Genomic DNA, 12,075 nt, shown 5'->3' on the forward strand with positions numbered 1-12,075 from the left:
CAAACGAGAGCCCAGTGTGCTGACCACTGTGCCACTTTGCTCAGTAATTGTGACTTGAAAACTCCATTAGTAACAGTGTTGCTCATCAGAAGCAATGATTTGGATTAGAGTCCAGATACCATGCACAGTTTAAATCTGGCAGGAAGTTAAACAGCCATACATCAACTGTTGCAAAGTGAACGATTCAGTCCATTCTACGTACAATTTGTTTTCTGCCATAGTGCACTAGTCAGTGATGATGACTGCTGTGAAAGGGCCTTGGGTTTGATTCCTGGTACTACCAGGGATTTTTCTTTGGTGGGAGGACTGGTATAGTGCGTACTCAGCCTCAAAAGACCAACTGAGGAGCTAATGGGCAGATTATTGGTGGTTACAAGGTCAAGAAACCCGATGATGTTAGAGTGGTGTACTAACCACATGCCCCTCTGTGCCACATCCAGTGATGCCTTGGCAGAGGGCGACGCCTGCTGTCAGTCAGGCCTTATTGGCTGTGCAGGGCCAGAATGTGGAACTTCACTTCGCATATTTTATTTATGAACAGCTCAAAAGTTGGTGATCATGTGGATATTTTATGAATAAAAGTCTAGATTGCTTAATATAGTACTTTGTTTATATTGTCAATTTGGATACTGTCATGACATCAAAAGTTAAAACTTGTCAAACAACATTCAGTGTCAATCGATAAAACCTGTGCCTATGTGGGCCGACAGTTGATGCTCCAAGCCAAGGAACATAGAATGTATCTGTCTAAGAAGCTAAGCATTCTTTTAAACTCCTTAAGTAAATTTTTTTAAAGTGTACCTATCTCCTCCAGTGTACAAAGTTCTTTGTGTTTTATTTTGCAAGAATATTGTAAGTTAAAAAGGCATCCAGTACACTTTTGTAAGTTAAACATGCTGTGCTGTGGGGCGAATGGCATGGTGGGATATGAAGTACACATTTGGTATGTTGCGATCATAGTGTAGACACTTTTATTGTTCCAGCAGTTTTCTACTGCCACCGTCTGATCTTATGGAACTTGTTATAAAATCGTAACCCGTAAGATCAGATAGTGACACCATAAGACTGCTGAAACATCATTTTAAAACAGTAAATGTGTACAAAGTGTATTCTTCATTTCGTACTACACTGTTTCTTTAACTTGACTGATAAGTGTCTGCATAAAGCAAATATAAAAATGGCATGCAAATTTCATGTGGCTACATTTTCATAGCACACTTGGGTCAATAGGTTACCCAACTGCCACGAGGCATCTGTATAAAATTGTGGTGGTTCAGCAGATCAAAGATAAAGATGTTGCCCTGTACTGCATATATTTTTTAGTGTTGTATCTCACGGTTTAGTTAGTGTTTGTGCTTTGAGACTGATTTGTACTGTATAGTAGTATTTGTCTAGGAACCACCAGTGTGTATCTTTCATGCAACTGATCCAGCATTGATGCCTACATTACTGAAGCTGACTCTACATAGCACTCTGATTTGTAACTAACAAAATTCCAAAGTGCATTTGCTGTATATTGGTAACAATATGACCAGTTGCATCTCATTAATTCTGTCTTTGGCCCGTATGTACTCTGTGGGATTTAAGTAAGATGCCTTCTGCAATGTTGTTGTAGTAGTAGTAGTAGTAGTAGTAGTAGTAGTAGGAGAGTAGTGTTTAACATCCCATTGACAACAAGGTCATTGAAGATGGAGCACAAGCTCAGATCTCAGATTAGGGAAGGAAATTGGCTGTGCCCTTGCAAAGGACCCATCCTGGCAGTTGTCTGAAGTGATTTAGGGAAATCGCAGAAAACCTAAATCAGGACAGGGTTTGAACAGTCATCCTCTTGAATGAGAGTCCAGTGTGCTAACCCCTGCACCATCTTGCTCAGTGGGAATAAAGTTAGTTAAGGGTTAGGATCACGTTAATGAGGAGACCATTAGAAACTGAAAGTAATCCCTGCCACTTTCAAAGAACCCAGTCCAGCAGTTGCCCTAAGCAACCACAGATTACATAAATTTGAATGGCTGGACAGGGTTTGAACCTTGGTCCTCTCAAATGTGTGACCAGTGTCTTCATAAGTGTACCACTGGCAGCCAATGCAGAGCTTCACTCACACCAGATACTGTCCGCTCGCCGATCCGGCGGTGAAACATTCATCACTATCGCCCGTAAACATTTTAAAAAGCCAGATCATAATCCATTCACTGGTGTAAATGTACAGTTGTGCTGAAATTAAATGCACACTGCTAACTTCTTATCCATTAGATGTTAATTTCAATGGTAGGTGTCAGTTGTGGTTTTAATATCTCCCTTCACTCTCAACCACATCATAGGTCAAAATAGCCAAATTTATTTTTGTAATTTGATTTCTTATGAGCTGGCTATAAGCTCTCTTCATGTCCCTGTCAACTCCACAATAGCTGGAAATGTTCATTTGATATTTTGTGCAATATTAATATCAAGAAGTTTGGCAAAAGTGCCACATTTTCAGATTGCAGCAGTCGGAGAACTATAGCATGACAAATAATTTCACACAAGAGATCAATTAAACACATCCCAGATGACCACGTGTTGTATACTTGTACGGGCTATTCCAAGAAATGCCCAGGGTCACCTGCACCTCGTACTACTTCATAGGTCAAAATGACTTGTCTGGTCCAGCAAATAACACCAAAATGAGTAAAAGATCTGTCTGTTCCATCATTTTTAGTCTGCACCAGAATGCTGGAATGCTATAGAAAAAAAAATGTAATCCTAAAAGTTCTCTGGTTTATGCATTTGTTCTTGTAACCAACATTAGAATTCTTGTCCCATGTTCAAACTATTTATTACTATTTTTAAGGGTAGTTCCCAGCATGTAAAAAGAGCATAATGTGTTACAAACAGCCAGAAGATAAGCATCTTGAACCCCCAAAAATCATACTGGCCAGCTGCATGATATAGGAATTGGATATGACAATGAAGAAACTGTTCGACAGGATGAAACTATGATCAGTTTGTGTTCGGAGAAAGAAAATTATCGGAAGGTACAATGCAGTGCCTCAGTGCTCAGCAGGATACCATTTGGTTTCTTTGGCAACAGAAGAGCTGTTGCAACAAACGAAAATGGTTTCAAGCATGATACATTTTACTAGCTACATAATATGGAATTCATTTTGTCTGCAACTCCTCCTGGCCTTCAGATGAAATGGTGATGTTTCCATATTGTTGATACTTCATAAACAGCACATTGAGTTAGGGATGTAAGGCCTCACCTTGAGGCAAATGAAATCTTCCACAGATTGGTTGGATAAGATTTATGAATTAAACGTGCCTGTTTTAGAGGTGCACTGGTGGCACCAGCAGTGGAAACAACCGCAAAGCAGGAAGGTTTTGGGAGTAAGTGTTTCGTGTGCAAAGCGAGTCGACTGAGGGCGCAAGAGATTTGGAGTTCTGGATGGTGCACAAGATAACGAATCGCCCTCTGTGCAGATGCTGAGCCTGGTCTTGACTGTTGGTTATCGCCTGCCCTCCAAAGCGGTTTCATGTGTGGGCATGATATTTTGGCTGGTTCAACACCAGTTATGGCGATCTGGTCTCGTGCAGGCTTAAGGAGTGGAAGGATGGTGGCGTAACTTCCTTTATGTCCTTGCCTCTCACTACCACTGAGAATTATGCAACCACCATTTATAATCAATAGCAGCTGTTTAAAAATCATTTGCTTAAAATCTGTTCAGTGAACTTTGGCAAAGTGTAGCTGCTTATTCGATGACTGTTTTTCTGTATTTTTGCTGTGTGCTGAATGACAAGGGGTTCATAATTAATCGCAGCTGTTTAAAGTTGTTTTAGTTAACTCTTGAGTTTTCCTAATGCAGTTAATTGTTTTTAAAATTATGTGCTTTTGGTGTATGGTTAATGGCTGGTAGCCCATAACTTATTTGTCTAAAATAAAGCCAAATTATGTATTAAAGATGATGGGTGCTGAAGCAGTTATGTGGGAGGGGAGGGGGGGCGGCATCCCTCCATTAGGGTGACCGGATCCAAAATCTTTCCACTCTAATTCCTAGTTATCAACTGGTAGACCAGAGTGTGGTTATTTTCCTTTTTTCACAAAAGTCAATGAATGATGTTGGTACTTTATAAACAGCACATTGAATTAGGGATGTAAGGTCTCACCTTAAGGCAAATGAAAGCACGATAGGTTGGGTAAGATCTATGAATTCTAAATGTGTTCATTTTCTAAGAGTTTATTTAGCCTGTGTATAATATTCCCCACTTATGTGAAGACTTCCCATTCATTCCTAAACTTTGATCTCATTGAGCATTAGGTCTCTCTCTACAATATCATGTGGCTACAGCTATAAGATAGCCAGTTTCTGTCTACATAGTCATCTTCAGCTCTGAGGTTTTCAAATGTTATATTACAATAGCCAAGCAAATAAACTTACTAAGCATGAAAAGTGTCTGATCTCTCTGGAAAACAGTCCAATCACCAGTGCAGTTGTTCTCGCAATGTGAAAACGGAGTGATTTATCTGACATCCAGAAGGGCATGATCACTGGCTTATGGGCAATGTGTGCTGCCGTGGTTAAGTATAACGTGCATGGCAAAATAACATTATCTAAAAGCAGCACAGGGGCAACTGTGACCACTACAGCCCATAGATGAAAGAAGTGAGCAACAGCTGCAGAAATGTGTACGGGCAAATAGATATTCAGGTGTTGAGTACCTGACCATCCAGATGAACCAAGAGGCTACAGTTTCTCCTCAATGACTGTTTGGCAAACTTTGCTGTGTATGGGCCTGCACAGCAGGTGCCTGGTTCATGCGCCCATGCCAATTGCTGTTCTTTGGCAACAAAGGAAGGAATTTGCATGCAATTATAACAACTGTATGTCCATAAAGTGGCGACAGGCGGCCTTTTCAGATTAATCACATTTTATGCTCCATCGGCTGTTGGTATGTGTGTCACCATCTCTCTCAGCTCTCAGTGTATATGCGTGGTTTGAAGAACACCAGCGTGAGTAAAACGAACTCCCCTGGCCATTAAACCCAGTCAAGACTCTGGGACTATCTCAGTCAAGCTGTACATGCTATGGATCCTTAACAGAGAAATCTAGCACAGTTGGCCATGGCACTGGATTCAGAATGGCTCCAGATCCCTGTCAGTACGTTCCAGAGCCTCACTGACACACTTCCTGCGGCACCCCATGCTGCAAAAGGTGGTTATCAGGCTGTCGACAGGTAGCCACATTGATGTGACTGGACAGTGTATTTACATAGTGTGATAGTAACTGTATCTACAAACTCTTCCATTTCTGGATGTTCTGCCAATTCCAAAGTGCCTGTTATGGACTATAGACCTTTTTGCATACAGATGACATACACTTTCTTTATTTACCCTCCTAATTAAGAAGACAATACTCAAAATATATAGGAGGTAACACTTTTCTTATTTGACACTGTAAGCTGTTTAAAGGCGTCCTTGCTGAATGGTATTATTATTGGTTTACGATACACCATGCTGTAGATAGTGTGTTTTGTTATGAAGAAGTGGATATCGGTGTTCCCACAGGTAACTAGAAGAATAAATGTTCTTGACTGAGCTGTGTTATCTGGAGAGGTCTACCTGAGGTACCCTAGACTTTTGTCTGCTAATGACTGTTTTAGTTCCACAGCCACACACCCCACTGACACAAAGTACACATCAATGCAAATGGCTTTTTATAGAAGTACGTGCCATTCTCACAACCTGGGCAATCATGGCAAGATCCTATTGAATGTTGAGGGATTGCCCAGAACTTAACAGTATTGTTGAGGACTAGTGAATCTTGTCAACTTAAGAACTACAGATTTGGCAAACCTATATCCAGTGTAGATTGGCGGGATTTCACAAGATTTTTGCAGCACCCAGATGGGCATGGGTGGCTCACCAAAAGGCATGGATGCAGTAAGCTTCCTCACCTGCCATCCACCCCCCCCCCCCCCCCCAATAAATAATTCAGCTACAAAAACTCATTGCCACAAGCTGATATTGGCTATATTCACACATGCTGGTTTCAAATGGTTATTAATTAACGTAGCATAATTAACCGTAACAGGGTACCTTTGGAAATATTTCTCTCCTGTGCACAAAAATCACTCCAGCTTTCCCGGCGTAATAATTGATAACATTCTTCTCGGGTATGCAGCCGGATCATAACGTCTTCATGACAATATTTCCGCGGTCCATCTGGCCGCCATCTTCAGGTGAGAGTGCTGGGCACGAACTCGCCGGAACTGACTTCCTAGCGCAAGCTGCGGCCCCTATATAGGCCACAGAAGACCCACAACGCGTGCGCGAGAAGGTGCTGTAACTGCCCTCTAGCACAGTAAACATACCGCGCCGCCAGTGGTGGAAATAGGCGAAATCGAGATATCGTTGTCAAAAATTAAAGTTTTTTTTATTCCGACGATCGAAACCCAGACCGTTGTTTTTTGATGTCAGATAACACCGGGTCCCAAGTCTTACTTAAAAGATAGCCCTTGTCTCTATTAATAAGATTGTCAAATAAACAAATCTCTATGGATTCTTTTAAAACACAGTCCCAATAGCGAGATGCAGGGGCAACCATTTGTGTCTTGTCATAGAGCATTCTGTGTCCCTCAGTGAGACAGTGCTCCGCCACTGCAGATTTCTCAGGTTGAAGCAGCCGTGTGTGCCGCTGATGCTCAACACTTCGGTCCTGAATGGCCCGGATTGTCTGCCCAATATAAGCCTTCCCACAGTGGCAAGGGATCTTGTACACACCGGGCTTCCTCAAACCCAAGTCATCCTTTACAGAGCCAAGGAGCGCTCTAATCTTGGCTGGCGGATGAAAAATACTTTTGATATGGTATCTTTTCAGAATTCTTCCTATCTTCGAGGAAATGCTCCCAGCAGAAAAGCCACCGATTTGCAGGTATCTTCTGGTGGTTCAGGCAAAGGTCCATACTGGAAAGCACGACGGATCTGTTTATCTGTATAGCCATTCTGCTTGAACACAACCTTAAGATGGTCCAATTCTTGTGTCAAGCTTTCTCCATCTGAAATGGTATAAGCTCTTCTCGCCAACGTCCGCAGGACCCCCGTACGCTGGAACGATGGATGACAGCTAGAAGCATGCAGGTAACGGTCCGTGTGCGTAGGCTTTCGATAAACACTGTGTCCCAGTATCCTTTCTGTACACCAGAACATCCAGAAACGGAAGCTTCCCATCACTTTCCACCTCCATGGTATTATTGATGCTAGGATGCAGGGAATTAAAATGATCTAGTAGGCGGTCAAGAGCTTCTCTCCCATGAGGCCACACCATAAACGTATCGTCAACATACCTCCAGAAACAAGTAGGTTTTAAGGACGCCGTCTTCAGCGCCATGTCCTCAAAATCTTCCATAAAGAGATTGGCGACTATTGGGGACAATGGGCTCCCCATAGCCACTCCGTCAGTCTGTTCAAAATATTTGTCATTAAATAAAAAGTACGTCGATGTCAGCACGTGGCGACAAAGCCTGGTTGTTTCCTCATCCAGTTTCTCACCAATTAATTGCAAGGATTCTCCCAGAGGAACCCGGGTAAAAAGCGACACGACATCAAAGCTCACAAGTAAATCCGAGGGACTAAGAGACAAGGACTTCAATCTCTGAATAAACACCATAGAATTGGAAATGTGATGTTCGCATTTACCGACGTGAGGGCCAAGAACAGATGCTAAATACTTGGCTAGATTGTAGGTAGGAGCACCTAAATTACTCACGATCGGACGAAGCGCGACCCCTTTCTTATGAATCTTGGGTAGACCGTATAATCTCGGTGACGCGGCAGCACCAGGACGAAGTTTTTTAAGAACGTCGTCAGGTACAGAACTCTTCTTCAGCAGTGAAAGCGTCTTCCGTTTTATCCGTTCAGTTGGGTCGTCCTGCAATGTTCTGTATGCTGAGTCTTCAAATAAGAGATCCATCTTTCCCAGATAGTCATCACGTGACAGAAGAACCGTTGCGTTGCCTTTGTCTGCTGGTAGAACTATCAGATCTTCGTCTTCTCTAATGGACCGGACAGCTGCCCTTTCGAGAGAGGAGATGTTACTCCGTGGAGGCGGCGCCCGCCGCTATGTATGTGAGACCTCTTGCCTAATCTCTTCAGCTTGGTCCTCCGAAAAGCTGGACACTGCTTGTTCGGCTGTGCAGATGATTTCGGTGATAGGCACATTCCTCGGTGTAGGGGGAAAATTCAGGCCTTTCTCCAACACTGACAGCGTGGCGTCGTCCAGTTCTTTACTCGTGAGGTTAATCACTGTCCGTCGACGGGTGTCATCAGATGTCGTGGGTTGAGAAGAAAGCTGTTGAAACTTCGAAGACTGTTTCATGACGTCGCTCCTATGCGTCCAATCTGATAGTGCCCAAGGAGAACCATCCACCCATTCCCAGGATGCGTCCGACAGCAGCGACGATAACTCCAAGTGCAAGAAAAGTAAATCCTTGGATATGAGATCCATTTGTCTTTGACTGAAGCGAATGCGCTCCTTGACTAAGGCGAAACTGGCACACTTCTTGATGTTGTTGGCCGTTTTCGTGTCAATAAAATGCACAAATCTAGCAAACTTAGGTATTACTCTTCCATCGCGGCATCTCAGCAAAAAGGCGAGGGCACTCAGCAACTTGCCATTCTTCTTACGAAGTTTATCGAACTTCTTCACACGTTCCACCATCTCCTCCCCGTAGAGGCTTCTGATGTGGCTACGAAGGCTCTCCCGGCGTAATAATTGATAATATTCTTCTCGGGTATACTTTTGATATGGTATCTTTTCAGAATTCTTCCTATCTTCGAGGAAATGCTCCCAGCAAAAGGCAGAAAAGCCACCGATTTGCAGGTATCTTCTAGTGGTTCAGGCGAAGGTCCATACTGCACTAGAGGGCAGTTACGGCACCTTCTCGCTCACGCGTTGTGGGTCTTCTTCGGCCTATATAGGGGCCGCAGCTTGCGCTAGGAAGTCAGTTCCGGCGAGTTCGTGCCCAGCACTCTCACCTGAAGATGGCGGCCAGATGGACCGCGGAAATATTGTGTCATGAAGACGTTATGATCCGACTGCATACCCGAGAAGAATATTATCATGTTAAATATAGTCATCAGCTGTTCAGGAAAGCTGATCCAGTTGCTGTAGAGACCTTTGTAAACCTTATAAAGGAACAAGAGTGGCAAGATGTTTATAGCGCTGATACAGTAGACGATAAATATAATGCTTTTCTCAAGACTTTTCTCGTGATCTTTGAAAGTTGCTTTAAAACAGGGTACTAGCACAAACAGGCAGCCTGGGTGGCTGACTAGAGGGATAAGAATATCTTGTAGAACAAAGTGGCAATTATATCAAAACGTTAGAAACAGTCAAAATCTAAATGCAGCAGCCCATTACAAACAGTATTGTAAGGTGCTTAAAAATGTTATTAGGATGGCAGAAAGTATGTGGTATGCAGATAGAATAGCTAAGCCTCAGGATAAAATTAAAACCATATGGTCAGTCGTAAAGGAAATTGCTGCTCTGCAGAGACAGGTCGAGGATATAGGATCAGTGCGTAGTGGGAATGTCCGTGTTACTGATAAGTCGCATATATGTACAGTATTTAATAATCACTTTCTGAATATAACAGGTGAACTAAATAGAAACCTAGTCCCAACAGGGAATGGTATAGCGCTCTTAGAAAAAAGTGTTCCGAGACTGTTACCTGAAATGCTCCTCCATGATACTGACAAGAGGGAAATTGAGTTAATAATTAATCACTAAAGACCAAGAACTCTCATGGATATGACAGGGTATCTAGCAGAATACTGAAGTATTGTTCTATGTATGTTAGCCCAGTTCTCAGCCATATCTGTAACTTTTCCTTCAGGAGTGGTCGGTTTCCTGAACGATTAAAGTACTCGGTAGTGAAGCCACTTTATAAAAAGGGAGACAGGGATAATGTTGACAATTTTAGACCTATTTCTATGCCATCAGTGTTTGCTAAAGTTATTGAGAAGGTTGTATATACGAGCTTACTGGAGCATTTAAATTCACATAATTTGCTGTCAAATGTTCAGTTTGGTTTTAGAAATGGTTTAACAACTGAAAATGCTATATTCTCTTTTCTCTGTGAGGTTTTGGACGGATTAAATAAAAGGTTGCGAACGCTAGGTGTTTTCTTCGACTTAACGAAGGCTTTTGACTGTGTTGACCACAAAATATTACTGCAGAAGTTGGACCATTATGGAGTAGGGGGGAGTAGCTTACAATTGGTTCGCCTCTTACTTTAAGAACAGAAAGCAGAGGGTAATTCTCTGCAATATTGAGAGTGGTAGTGATGTTCAGTCCCAATGGGGCACTGTTAAGTGGGGTGTTCCCCAAGGGTCGGTGCTGGGGCCACTGCTGTTTCTTATTTATATAAATGATATGCCTTCTTGTATTACAGGTGATTCAAAAATATTTCTGTTTGCTGATGACACCAGCTTGGTAGTGAAGGATCTTGTGTGTAATATTGAAACAGTATCAAATAATGTAGTTCATGAAATAAGTTTGTGGCTTGTGGAAAATAATTTGATGCTAAATCACAGTAAGACTCAGTTTTTACAGTTTCTAACTCACAATTCAACAAGAACCGATATTTTGATCAGACAGAATGGGCATATTTATAAGTGAGACGGAACAGTTAAAGTTCCTAGGCGTTCGGATAGATAGTAAGCTGTTGTGGAAAGCCCATGTCCAGGATCTCGTTCAGAGGCTAAATGCTGCTTTATTTACCATTAGAACACTATCTGAAATAAGTGACACTTCAACACGAAAAGTAGTCTACTTCGCATATTTTCATACGCTTATGTCGTATGGTATTATTTTTTGGGGTAATTCTTCTGATTCAAAAAGGGTATTTTTGGCTCAAAAACGGGCTGTTCGAGCTGTGTGTGTGGTGTAAGTTCGAGAACCTCTTGTTGACTCCTATTCAAAAATCTGGGAATTCTGACATTGCCCTCGCAGTATATATTTTCTTTAATGTCGTTTCTTGTTAGCATTATTAGCCTATTCCCAAAAGTTAGCAGCTTTCACTCAGTTAATACTAGGCAGAAATCAAATCTGCATGTAGAATGCACTTCCTTGACTCTTGTGCAGAAAGGAGTGCAGTATTCTGCTGCATCCATTTTCAATAAGCTACCACAAGACCTCAAAAATCTCAGCAGTAGCCCAAACACTTATGTCTAAACTGAAGAGTTTCCTCATGGCTCACTCCTCCTATTCTGTCGAGGAGCTCCTGGAAGAGCTAAAAAATTAAGCAAATTCCAGTGTTACATTGTTGATTTTCATTTAAACTTACGACTTGTCACCTGAATATGTTTTTTTATATTTCATTTTATCTGTTTCTAATATTGTGTTATAATTTAATGTATCAACTTGTTCCATGACCATGGAGACTTCTCCTTAATTTGGTCCCACGGAACAATAAATAAATAAATATAAACAATAAAACTGCATAGGAGTGACCTCACAAATGGAACTGAGTACTCCCAACAGCTGTCAGCATGGATACTACAAGAAGCAGATATTTGACCTTTCCAGTAATGAGACTTCAAACAAGCTTTAGATAACACATGAAAGGTGAAATGGAAAACCATTGTATTATAAAACACCAATTTTGTGCTCATTTTCAGCAAAAGCACCACCAGAATTTCAGTGAGTAGGGAAAACTGTATCATAATTCAAGACATTCTCTGAGAGATTATGGACTGCATTTGGCATGCTGCAGCACCAAAAATGGATTTCTTGCAGGAGAAGGCATTAAGCTACATAGTTCATAGTTTGGTCATTGTCTACCAGTTTTCCTTCTTCAAACCGAAAACATGTAAGTGTATCACATAATATTGGACTATTCCCTAGCATGTTATGGTTACACTTTCCAGACTCTATGGCATGTGAGTGCCCTCTTTCATAAAATGAAAGCCATAACTAATTAGCATGGTGATGTTAGAGTGAATGCATTGAACTGAACAGCTCTGCCAGCTGAAAGCCAGTGTGGATTGTCCCTAAACAACTAAATCGCTGCTCCTCAGACTGGAGAAAATGTTAAGAGTTA

Source organism: Schistocerca americana, chromosome X, assembly GCF_021461395.2.
Source record: "Schistocerca americana isolate TAMUIC-IGC-003095 chromosome X, iqSchAmer2.1, whole genome shotgun sequence".
NCBI classification, from domain to species: Eukaryota; Metazoa; Arthropoda; class Insecta; order Orthoptera; family Acrididae; genus Schistocerca; species Schistocerca americana.